Source organism: Bos taurus, chromosome 2 (assembly GCF_002263795.3).
Source record: "Bos taurus isolate L1 Dominette 01449 registration number 42190680 breed Hereford chromosome 2, ARS-UCD2.0, whole genome shotgun sequence".
NCBI classification, from domain to species: Eukaryota; Metazoa; Chordata; class Mammalia; order Artiodactyla; family Bovidae; genus Bos; species Bos taurus.
Window position 1 is genome coordinate 121,417,260 of NC_037329.1, and position 13,378 is coordinate 121,430,637.

Genomic DNA, 13,378 nt, shown 5'->3' on the forward strand with positions numbered 1-13,378 from the left:
GGCTTAAAGAGGTTCCCACTGGTTCAATCTGGGACAATCTAAGCATCAAAATAACATGGAATCTATTGAATAAAGCAAAAAGCCATGCATCCCCTACCGATAGAAACAGGAAAAAAGAAAAGTTGCTTCTTCAGTAAACTACCAAATGATCAGTATAGAAAAATAGATGGAGTTGGGAAAACATCAATGGAATTAAAACTGATTGGTGAAAGTTTGACAAAAAACAGGATATTTACATAATCTCAAAATACTGCTCCACAAATTACTAGTTTCTGAGGGGAAAATAGTAACAATGGATCAACTTGGCAGTCGCAGCTTTAACCAGGTGAATAAATTTATCACCAATGTTAAACCAACACCATGCACCTCTAGATATGATGCAATGAGACGGTCAAATCATGGCTTTTGTGATAGTTCCACTAAGACCATCGCTTAAGACTCATCTTGAGGAAACATGTAGCTTGTCAGTTCTGCTTTTGCTTTTTGCTTCCTTCTCTACCTCTCCTGATCTCACACCTCTTCATTTTTATAAAAAAGCAGAAAAACTTACAGTCAAAATTATCTCTAAAATATTTCATGTTTAGGAGAGAATTTGAAGAGCTTGCGTCAGGTTTCTCTGGAAAAAATAAAAAGGTCCTTGCAAAAGAGATATAAATCAAAGTGACAGAACCACAGGACTCAAGGGATCTGAATTAGCTGTCCCATTTCACTGATTATCAATAACTGCAATCCTGAAGCATACTGACAGGTTAGCCTAAGGGCTGTCCCCTTCCCTTCCCCTCCCCCACACTGGAGAACTTTTCTAGGAGAGAGTCATTCTCCCTGTCCCTGCTGAGTGTCTCACCACCCTCCAGCCAGGAAGGTTCTGTGTCAGTGCCATAGCGTGCCAGAGCCCTTTAAAACCTCACGGTAGGACTGGAACTCTGCAAGAAAAAGCCCAACTATGGCCTGCCTAATATTCTTATGCAAATCTGCGATTAACAGAGAATTTAGGGTTTTTCCACTTTGTTTGGAAATGGGCCAGCTTTCCACGCTGTTCTGTGAAACAAATGCTTCAGCAAATTTTGATGAAGACAATGAGATGGTGGATGAGGAAAGAAATTTTTTATTTTCACATTGTGAAAAACCCAGTGTGACTGGGTCCTATTAGTAATAATGTAGTAATCATGGTTTCGAGTGGTCCTTGTTCACTTAAATCCTCTATAGAAAAAAATATATATGTAGATTCATGTCTCCAGGGTTATGCTTTATAGAAAAAGGTAACAGCTTCTCATTAAGAGAAAAGGCATAGTAATACTTTAACTGCATTATATATCTAGTGGCGTTGCTCCACAATTCATTCTTAATAGTTTGAAAGGCTGTGTGTGCTGTGCTTAGTTGCTCAGTCATGTCTGACTCTTTGCGACCACATGGACTGTAGTCTGCCAGGCTCAATTTGTTCGTGGGGATTCTCCAGGCAAGAATACTGGAGTGGGTTACCATGCCCTCCTCCAGGGGATCTTCCCAACCTAGGGATTGAACCCAGGTCTCCTTCATTGCAGGTGGATTCTTTCCCATTTGAGCCACCAGGGAAGACCATGAATACTAGAGTGGGTAGACTATCCCTTCTGCAGGGGATCTTCCTGACCCAGGAATCAAACTGGGGTCTCCTGCATTGCAGGCAGATTCTTTACCAGTTGAGCTACCAGTAAATGAATACAGATAATTCACTTAAATTTAAAAATACTTGTTGTCCCTATGCCCATGTCCTTTTTCTTGTCCTTACTCTTAGGCTAATTCTGTGGTCTGGATAGTCCAGGTTGGGAGTTGAGTACCAGGATGTTTCTGTGGAGGGTGAGGACCCTGGCTCCTGACTGATCCCCTCTGGGGTGAGCAGGTGCCTAAGAAGTCTGTCTTCCCCCTTGCTGGCCATGTGAGTAAGGACTTTGGGTCATGTTCTGACCTACTGACCTGCTCCTGGCTGCTTCTGCTTAAAGAGCTTGAAGGTAGCAGTGGGTGCTGGAGCCTGGTGGTGTCAGCCAGGTGTACACATCTCTTCCCAGCTCCTTGTCCAGTGAGATCATGTTTGTAGTTTGCAATTGGCCATGGTGAAAGTATTGATGCCACAGAAATTAGCAGATACTACAGAGTTTTATCTTTTCCCTTTTTGTCTTCTTTCCTCTCCTCCCTCCCTCCTTGCCTTCCTTCCTTCTTTCCTTCTTCTCATTCCCCACCCTCCTCAGCTGTTATTAAACACTAAATAAGCACATACCATTGCTCAGGGAGATTAATTTGCTGAGCTTCAAATTAGTTAATGAAGGAGCTGGGAATTATAACAAGTGTAAAACTTTATCTTTGATAAAGGGACTCTCTGAAACAGACTTTTAATGGGCCTATTTCCAGTATTGCTCTTTCTTCCTCCCCACCACCAACCCATCCCGTATACTGACAACAGAAGGAACCTAATAAAATCCAAACATGACCTTGTCTCTCCTCAGCTTTATTCAGCAGTTAGTTACCTCTCAGAACAGAATCTACATTCTTGCTCTGAGACTGAGTGGTAGGTCTTGTGCAGCAGTAAACAAAGGAGTACATCAAAGAACATGGAGCCAGGAAAAGCACACTGCCTGGCATAGCACAGCCACACAAATTACCTGGAGAGATTTTTCTTTTCATTGTGCCCATCATTGATCAGACTTTTAGCAATTATTGACACTAACAATATCTTAAAAGTTAGGGTTAGTTATTGAATGCAAATTCAATAATAAATAATAGCAACTATCCCTTCTTGAGGACCTTTGGATTGGTCACATACCAATCCAAATTGGTCACAAGAGAGAGAGGCCTCACTCTCTCTTGGATCATGTCCTCTGGGGCGAAGCCAGCTTCCATGTTGTAAGGATGTACACAGCCCTATAGCTAATTTAGGAAGAACTGAGGCCCCTACCAGTTTTCCAACCATGTAGGAAAGCCACGTTGGAAACAAGGAATTTCTGTTTCCTATATGATGGAAAGAGTGGCATAATGAATGTGATAGCTAGCCTTTAAGATGGTCTGCAGTGATCCTTGCCTCCTGGGATTCACATCCTTATGCAGTCCTGCTCCCATACTGAATACATTAGAGTCCAAGCTCTGTCTGCTCGCAGCATGACAGGCCAATAAACTTGGAGATGAGGTGTTGAAACAACGAATACAATTTCATTCAGAAAACCAACTGACAGAGAAGGTGGCAGACTAATATCTCAAAATAACCATCTTATCTGGATGTAGATGTTAGGGGGTGAGGAAATAAAGTAAAAAGGCCATTTATCCTGCAACATAGGAGGGGATGTGTTAATTTCTTTCCTGCAGCCATTCATAGGTGGGCTGGAATGCCCACTTGTGCATTCCATTCAAGTTGTCTCTCTGTAAGCTGAACAAAGGCACTTATAGTCAGGCAGAGGGGCAGGGTCCCCAAGGTAGGCCATTACGTATGATTATAATAATAAAGTAACGAAAAGCAAACCAAAGAAACAGATCCAACTAGGAATCACAATTGGCTCTTCCCTGCAGCAGGGCTGACATGTGTTACCAGTAAGGCTTTGCAGAAATGATAGCTTGTGACTTCTGAGGTTATAGGTCATAAAAGATGTAGCTTCTGCCTCTCTCTCTTGGATCACTTCCGCTGGGATGAAGCCAGCTTCCATGTTGTAAGGACATACACAGCCCGTACAGTTAATTTAGGAAGAACTGAGGCCCCCTACCAATTTGCCAGCCATGTTGGAAACAGGTATCAGATTACTGCAGCCTTGGCCAACGTCTCAATTGCAACCTGACTGAAAGGTCCCAAGCCAGAATCTCCTGGCTAAGCTGCCTCAAGTTCCTGACCCACACATCCTATGTGAAATAGTGCTTACTGTTGTTTCAAGATGGTATGTGTGAATCTGTCAACTTAAAAAAATAATCACAACTTAAAAGTTGAGGGTTGTGTTTTATTCAGTGGGAATTTTCAGGACTTCAAGCCCAGGAGGCAGCATCTCAAGTAATCCTGAGAGAACTGCTCCGAGGAGGCGCGGGGAGGAGGCAGCTTATATAGAAGTTTGCAACAAGGGGCAGGTAGTCTGAACATCATAGGTATGTGGTGAATTAAAGAAAACCAGGCATGTCAGGTTAGGGAATTTAGTGCTTTTCTGTATATGGGAAGATTCGAGAGTCTGAGCTCACTGGCATCATTCCTTTGACATGCACCTCAGCTATCTGGGGCCAGTATCCTGCTTTTTTCACATGCTTAGTTCTCATTGATCACTGTAGGGAGTGGCTGCGACCTGGTGGCTGCCAGTGATACAGGCGTCGTTCTGCCTCCTGACTGCCTCTAGGGCTCAGGAGTTCACGTTTGGAGAGCCAGAATCACTGATGACTGTGACGTCCTTGTTCACTGATATGGCAGGAAATACTCCGTTTCTCAGGGGCAGTTTGTTATATGGCAGTAGATGACCTACAAAGAGCATAAAGCAAACTCGGGGGTAACCTTGAGGAATATTTGTCTTTACGCTATGAAGAGGTATTGTGAGCTTTCCTGGCTCCGTGTCAGAAAAAAATCTCTCTCATTATCCCAGATTCCCTTAGAAAATGCTAAATATTTATTACCAAAATGTGGTAAAACAGCCTAATCTGGGTGGGAGGTGAGAAATACCTGGGTTTAGGTTGGGAGCAGAGTCCTTTCTAATTCTGGTTAGGTTATAAGTGACTGCCTCTGTTACCAGGGAAATAAACTGAAGAATAAACACTCATGGGGTTTGGAATAGATGTTAAATCATGCATTTACAGTCAAACTACTATGATATATAGGAGAAGGCAATGGCAACCCACTCCAGTGTTCTTGCCTGGAGAATCCCAGGGACGGGGGAGCCTGGTGGGCTGCCGTCTATAGGGTCGCACAGAGTCAGACAGGACTGAAGCGACTTAGCAGCAGCAGCACTATGATATATAAGAAGTGGAATATTTCCTGCCATATCAGTAAACAAGGGAGGTCACAGTTGTCAGCAATCGCAGCCATCACAGTGGAGAGCTGGTGAGCCCTGAGGGAACTCAGGAAGGAAGGAATACCTGCCCTCAATCACAGCAGCCATCAGACTACAGTCACCTCCTGCGGTGAGCCCTGAGGAAACTCAGGATGTGGAAACACAGGATACAGGCCCCAGACTCTGAGGTGCATACCAAAGGAATGATTTCAGTGAGCCCGGACTCCTGCATCTACCCATACAGCCATCCAGTGCAAACCACCACCATGGCTCACTGGTGGTGCAATAGCTTGTCAGTGGTCTCCAGGATTCCACCCTTTTCCTGTATCATTGATTCTCCGCCCAGCAGTCAGTGGTGGGGGTGGTTTAGTTGCTAAGCTGTGTCTGACTCTGTGCAACCCAGTGGACTGTAGATCACCAGGCCCCTCTGCCCATGGCATTTCCCAGACAAGAATACTGGAGTGGGTTGCTATTTCCTTCTCCAGGGGTCTTCCTGCCCCAGGGATAGAATCCTGTTCTCCTGCATTGCAGGAGGATTCTTTACTGACTGAGCTACCAGGGAAGCCCTCCCATAAATAGAAAAGCCCTAAATTCCTTAACTTGGGTTATCTGGTTTTCTCTAATTAACAATAATCTCTTGCTGTTCAGCTTACCTGAACTTTTTCTGCAAAACTTCTATATAATCTGGCTCCTCCCCTCGCCTCTTGTGAACAGTTCTCTTAGGGTCACTTGAGATACTGTCTCCTGGGTTTGAAGTCCTAAAAATCGCCACTGAATAAAATGTAACTCTCAGCTTTTAGGCTGTGAATTTAAGTCCACATATATATAGTGGTTGGGGCTTCCCAGGTCACAGTAGTAGTAAAGAACCACCTGCCGATACTGGAGAAGTAAGAGACTCCGGTTCTGTCCTTCAGGAAGATCCCCTGGAGGAGGATATGGCAACCCACTCCAGTATTCTTCCCTGGAGAATCCATGGACAGAGGAGCCTGGTGGGCTACAGTGCATAGTGTTGCAAAGACATGGACGTGACTGAAGCGACTTAGCACAGCACACATACACAGTGTTATGTTGGTCTGTGGTTATCAGGAACGAATAAACCATCCCTTAAAAAAATATATCGTTTGTTTTTATCTAATGGTCAATTATTTCTGGGGTCAGCCTTTCAGGAAGAAAAATAAAGCTGATAGTTTCCTAGGTAGAGGAGGAAATAACTGATTCTAAGATTCACCAGGCAGTGGAGTGACAAGCAAAACCTTCCTTTGGTAGAACAAACGGCAAGATAAAATCCTGTGGCAGAGACTTCCCTGACAGTCCAGTGGTTAAGACTCCGCACTTCCAGTGCAGGGAGTGGGGGTTTGATCCCTGGCTGGGGAACTAAGATCCATATGCCGTGCAGCCAAAAGAAAAATTAAAAACTTGATGACAGCAATTGTGAGATCAGCATTAGGAGCAGGAAGCTGAATTGTATTGGTATTTCAGTACAGTGAAGTTAATCTGATTGCTTTCCTAATACTTGGCCTGAAAAGGGCACAAGCTAGGTAGCTTAGGACTCCCAGAGCGGGGAGCCTAACGACACTGAATTCCTCAGTTGGGGAATAAAAGAGACTGAAAGAAAAAGTGACCTGGGAGGTGGGGGTGGTGTGGGGTGGGGGTGGGGAGAATGGCTCAGCCACGGAACGGAAAACATCAAAAGCCAACTGTCCCTACCCTTCTTAGACTGCTTCTCTCTCCACCAGCCGGTACAACTTTGGCAGGCACAGAGGGAGAAAAAGCCATTAATGCTAATAACATGGAGTTAGGCTGTGTGTGTGTGTGTGTGTGTGTGTGTTCAGTTGTTCAGTTGTGTCTGACTCAACCCCATGGACTGGAGCCCGCCAGGCTCCTCTGTCCATGGAATTCTCCAGGCAAGAATACTGGAGTGAGTTTGCCATCGCCTACTTCAGGGGATCTTCCGGACCCAGGAATGGAACCCTGTCTCTTGCGTCTTCTGCACTGGCAGGCAGATTCTTTACTACTGGGAAGCCTGGAGTTAGGGAGAGACTGATACATTTCCCCTAAAGCAGAACCACCATGACCGGGAACAGAGCAAAAATTAAGGAAGACCTAACACTGGAAAGTGGAAATTATCTAAAGTTCTAAAGTTCAACTCCAGTGAAATTCTTGCTTTTAGAAGTGGTACCATGAAAGGATGATGACTAGAAATTCAGTTTATTCAAAGGACAAAAGTATGATTGTTAAGGAAGTAAAGGAATCAAAATTTAGGATGCTCCAATGAGAAAAAATGGCAAAAAAAAAGAAAATCATCTTACCCTGATGTTTTACTTGGGAGCCCTGCTATCGACAGTCGCCCCTCAAGGGACTGGCAGCCTTTTTTCCTGTGTTTATGTATTTGTTTTTGTTTCTACAGATGCCTCTGAATTTTTTGTTAGAAGTAAAGTCATTCTCCCTGCCAAGATACATTAGCAACTCTTTTACTGTGGCACACGCACAAGCTGTACCATGGACACATAAGAAGCACTCCCTGGTTCCCCGAGACCCAGCTGGATCTGTGCTCTGGGAAGGTACTGTGTCATGGGAGCAGGGCTTTGTGGGACCTGTGCAGGCACATGAGGTCCTGGGTTCAGAAGGGCTCTGCCATTGGTTTAATAGTCTGGACGCCGTCTGGAAATTCTTTCTTTTTATATTCTTTTCTAGCTGTGCTGGCTCTTCATTGCTGCGCGGGCTTCCCTCTTGTTGTGGGAAGCAGGGGACACTCCCCAGCCACCGTGTTCATGCTTCTCATGGCCGTGGCTTCTCTTGTGGCCGAGCACTGGCTCTAGGATGTGCAGGCTTCAGTGGCTGCAGCTCAGGGGCTCAGCTGCTGGGGCACATGGGCGGAGTTGCCCCGCAGCATGTGGAATTTTTCCAGACCAGGGATGGAACCCGTATCCTCTGCGTTGCCAAGGCAGATTCTTAACCACTGGACCACCGGGGAAACCCTGCCTTGAAATTCGTAATTTGTTTCAGTGGGAGGCAGCAGAGGAGCCCTGCGTGTGGAGTCAAGAGCACTGAGATCCCTGTAGTTCCGGGTCTCCTCTCACTAAGTAGGCTATGGGCAGGTGTCTGAGAATCCCAGCTCCTGTTTCTCAGTTTCTACATCTGTACCTTGACACAGTATTAACCACTTTAGTAGTAGTCTTAGTCATTCAATCGTGTACTACTCTTTGCAACCCCATGGACGATAGCCCACCAGGCTCCTCTGTTCATGGAATTCTCCAGAAGAATACTGGAGTCAGTAGCCATTCCCTTCTCCAGGGAATCTTCCTGACCCAGGGCTCAAACCCCGGTCCCCTGCATTGCAGGCAGATTCTTTATTGTCCTAGCCACCAAAGAAGCCACCACACTTCTTTTCAAAGATGGTTATGAGGCTGCAACGGACTTTTCTTAAGTTCTGTTTGTGTGTGTGTGTTCGGTCACTAAGTCACATCCAACTAATCCAACCATCCCTTCCTCTGCTGGCCTCCTCTGCTTTTGCCCTCAATCTTTCCCAGCTTCAGGGTCTTTTCCGATGAGTCGGCTCTTTGCATAAGGGGGCCAAAGTATTGGAGCTTCAGCTTCAGCATCAGTCCTTCCAATGAATATTCGGGTTGATTTCCTTTAGGATTGACTGGTTTGATCTCCATGTTGTCCAAGGGACTCTCAAGAGTCTTCTCCAGCACCACAATTCGAAAGCATCCATTCCTTGGCACTCAGCCTTCTTTATGGTCCAACTCTCACATCTGTCTGTACATGACTACTGGAAAAACCATAGCCTTGACTATATGGATCTTTGTCGACAAAGTGATGTCTCTGTTTTTTTAATGTGCTGTCTAGGTTTGCCATAGCTTTCCTTCCAAGGAGCAAGCATCTTTTAATTTCATAGCTGTAGTCAGTGTCTTCAGTTATTTTGGAGCCCAAGAAAATCTGTCACTACTTCCACTTTTCCCCCTTCTATTTGCCATGAAGTGATGGGACCAGATACCACAATCCTAGTTTTTTAAATATTGAGTTTTAAGCCAGCTCTTTTCACTCTCCTCTTTTACCCTCATTAAGAGGCTCTTTAGTTCCTCTTCACTTTCTGCCAGTGAGTGGTATCATCTGCTTATCTGAGGTTGTTGATACTTGTCTTGGTAATCTTGTTTCCAGCTTGTTTCCAGATTCATCCAGCCCAGCATTTCGCATGGTGTACTCTGCATAGAAGTTAAATAAACAGGATAACAATATACAGCCTTGACTTACTCCTTTCCCAATTTTGAACCAGTCTGTTGTTCCATATCTGATTCTAACTGTTGCTTCCTGATCCATATACAGGTTTCTCAGAAAGGTAATGTGGTCTGGTATTCCCATCTCTTTAAGAATTGTCCACAGTTTGTTGTGATGCACACAATCAAAGATGTTAGTGTAGTCGGTGAAGCAGATGTTTTTCTGGAATTCCCTTGCTTTTTCTATGATCCAACGAATGTTGTCAATTTGATCTCTGGTTCTTCTACCTTTTCTAAACCCAGGTAGTACGTTTAGAAGTTCTCAGTTCATGTACTGTTGAGGCCTAACTAGAAGGACTTTGATCATAACTTTGCTAGCATCTAAAATGAGTGCAGTTGTACAGTAGTTTGAACATTCTTTGGCATTGTCCTTCTTTGGGATTGGAATGAAAATTGACCATTCCCAGTCCTGTGGCCAGCACTGAGTTTTCCAGGTTTGCTGACATATTAAGTGCAGAACTTTTAGTGGCATCATCTTTTAGAATTTTAAATAGCTCAGCTGGAATTCCATCACCTCCACTAGCTTTGTTTGTAGCAACGCTTCCTAAAGCTCACTTGACTCCACACTCTAGGATGTCTGGCTCTAGGTGAGTGACCACACCTAATATTGGAGCTGAGAATGAAAAAGGTGATGCAAGGTAGCATGTTGCATATCAGAATCTTCCTTTATAGATGCTTGTCCAGAAAGAACGGTAGCGCGCTCCATGATGATATTTGAATTTGGATGATGAGTTTCGTGCATGTTCAGTCACTTCAGTCATGTCCAACTCTTTATGACCCCACAGCCCCCCAGGCCCCTCTGTCCATGGGAGTTTCCCAGCAAGAATGCTGGAGTGGGTAACTATTTCCTACTCCAGGGGCTCTTCCTGACCCAGAGATTGAACCCGTGTCTTCTGCATTGTAGGTGAATTCTTTACCATGAGCCATGAGGGAAGCCCAGATGAGTATGACCCTATTCAAAATGCATTACAAGGACTTCCCCACTGGTCCAATGGTTAAGAATCTACCTTGCAGGGAACATGGGTTTGATCCCTGGTCTGGGAAGATTCCTCTTGCCACTGGGCAATGAAGCCCTTGTGCCACAACTACTGAGCCCCTGTGCCTAGAGCCTGTGCTCTGCAAGAAGAGAAGCCACCACAGTGAAGCCTGGGCACCACAAGCAGAGAATAGCCCCGCTCACCACAACTAGGGATTGCCCACGTGCAGCAACGAAGCCCCAGCGCAGCCGTAAATAAATAAACAGAATTTTTAAAATAACCTCAAAACAAAATTTAAAAAACCCAAAATGCATTACAAGTTTAAAGAAACACAGTATCACGCTTAAGTATTTTCTCCTTAAACTAGCCTTCTTAAATAAGACAAAGTAATTGAGCCAAGAGTTATGAGACCTACCTCTCCCCTTTTACTATGATTTTTTAGGGGGGAATACAGGAATGAGTAAGTAATTAGCTCGGGGAAGGGCCCAGTGGAAAGTTGATGCTGCTATTACGGACAGGAGTTTGAGTGGGTGTTGAGTGGGTGGAGGAGACACTATAAAGGAAACAGTCATTGGTGCTGGTTACACAACATTCGGAATGTATTTAATACCACTGCACACTTAAACGTGATTTAGAGAGTAAATTTTATGTTATGTGTATTTTATCTCAATAAAAACATTTTTAAGAAAAGATAAACAAGTGGTGGGCTGGGTGTGGCTGGGTTGGATTTTGCAGATCACTGCCCTGATGGATCATCATGGTTGCATCCATGCTTAGAAGACCCCTGGTCTACAAAACTGTGTGTTTGCACAGTTCTCCAATAATATGACCTAAGATAAACTGGGTGGGGGAAAAGACCCAGCCCTTAACCAGTTTAGAGCTACCACACTGCTCTTCCATCATGTTAGGATAAAGATGTAACCCTTACCATTTAGTTCAAGCATAAGAAAAAATGGATGATGGCATGGTGCAGGAAAAGGTATTACTATTTATTCAGTTACAAACCATGGAGAAGGGAATGGAAACCCCCTCCAGTATTCTTGCCTGGAGAATTCCATGGACAGAGGAGTCTGGCAGGCTACAGTCCATGGGTCGTAGAGTTGGACACGACTGAACAACTGACATCATAAACCATGTCCATTTGAAAAAGACATGAATGAGCTAGAGCTGTGAGGCCAGGGGAGGTGGCTAGGGGACTGGGTCCTGATGTCATCTCTAGCTTTAAAAAATTTTGTCCACAAGCAATCAGTTCAGTTCAGTTCAGTCGCTCAGTCATGTCCGACTCTTTGCGACCCCGTGAATCGCAGCACGCCAGGCCTCCCTGTCCATCACCAACTCCCGGAGTTCACCCAGACTCACGTCCATCGAGTCAGTGATGCCATCCAGCCATCTCATCCTCTGTCGTCCCCTTCTCCTCCTGCCCCCGATCCCTCCCGGCATCTGAGTCTTTTCCAACAAGTCAGCTCTTCACATGAGATGGCCCAAGCAATAGGCAGACTTATTCTCCTCTTTCTGAAATGCCTAAGGTTAAAGATATTTAATTCAGTTGGACCTATAGGTTGCATGGGGAAAATTAATTACAGGCTGATAGTACTTTTTATATCAATCCAAAAAGTCATTCTATAGGAGAAAAAGAAAGTATGAAAATCTGCTTTGAAAATTGTAGACAGTACCATGGACTAAAGGTATTAATATGGAGATGACTAATATCTAACACTAAATATACTTACATATATCACTTGTTAATATTATAACAAATGTTGTAATTCATTACAAATGAAAATCTTTCAAAAAGCACCTGAATCTTCAGGTTTGATATTCTGTTTTGCTTTGCCAAAGTGAGACCTTCTCAGCCCTTTCATTACCGATTGTATTTTATAATCTGACATAAAACTAGTGAGCAACTATTTGTCAAAGTTATCACCTAACACTGTTGATCTGCTTTCCTGTTCAGTTGGCACCTCCTGCTTCTGTATTTGATGAAGAAATCCTGGTTTTAAAGCCAAACGTTATTTAGCCTCTGTGTGCAGTTGCTTTTATTTGGAACTTCTTAATCAAACGCTAAATATTGGGCTTGGTTTCAACATTTGCTTTGACTATTAGTTTCTGAGTACAGAACAAATAAGTGATATGTATTTCCTAATATATTTGTGTGTATTTACTTTAGATCAGCATCAAATATGCACTTGATATAAGGGAAATAAGGGTGGCGTTAGGAAAGCGTTGTGAGATGCAGGTTTTGATAAGCCACATGTGATCCAGGGTCTTAGGGTCCCGAAGTATTCACATTTCTCAGAAGTAGATCTCACTGGATTGTGTCATGTCTAGCTTAAAGGAGGATCAGGTAGACGTGCACAGCCCAGCCTGAGCCGTGCTTCCCAGCACGCTGTCACCCCACCCCACCTCGTTTCCCTGGGCGCTCATCTTACCTTCTTTTGCAGTGGGCTTTGTTCTTGTTTAAAGCTCAATAAATCTTCACAACTATTCAGTAACAGTGCTCAAAGGGTCACTCATTCAGAGATATTTTACAGTTAACACTTCTAAAGAATTGGAAACTCTTAACTCCTCAACATTAATCCTCATAGGTGAAATTTTAGGAATTATACATGTTTGTGGTGAGATTCTTGAAGCCCTGAGTTCCTCCTGGAAGCTCCCCAAATCACAACCACAAAAGCCTACTCCATTTTAGTGCATTTTAGAATAAAGTTTTATAAAAGCATATAAAAACCCACTGAGACTTTCTTTGTGATAAATTCTTTTTTCTTATTTTTAATTGAAGGATTAATTACAATGTAGTGGTTGGGTTTCTGCACACATCATCATGGATCAGTCGTAGTTATGTATACATATGTCCCCTCCCGTCTAGGATCCCTCTCACCTCCCTCCCCATCCCACCCCTCTAGATTGCCGCAGAGCCCTGGTTTTGAGTTCCTTGATATGAGAAAACATTTTTTTAAAAAGAGAAATTTGAAGATCACTTTGTGAATACTGTTTTACAAAGTACTTTGTGATGTACATTTCCTTGTTGGAAGAGTTGGGTGGCCTGGATAAGCACCAATTATCTTGAAGTGAAAGCCTTATATGGGGGTTTCCCCAGGTGGTCAGTGGTAAAGAATCACCTGATAATGCAGGAAGCACCAGG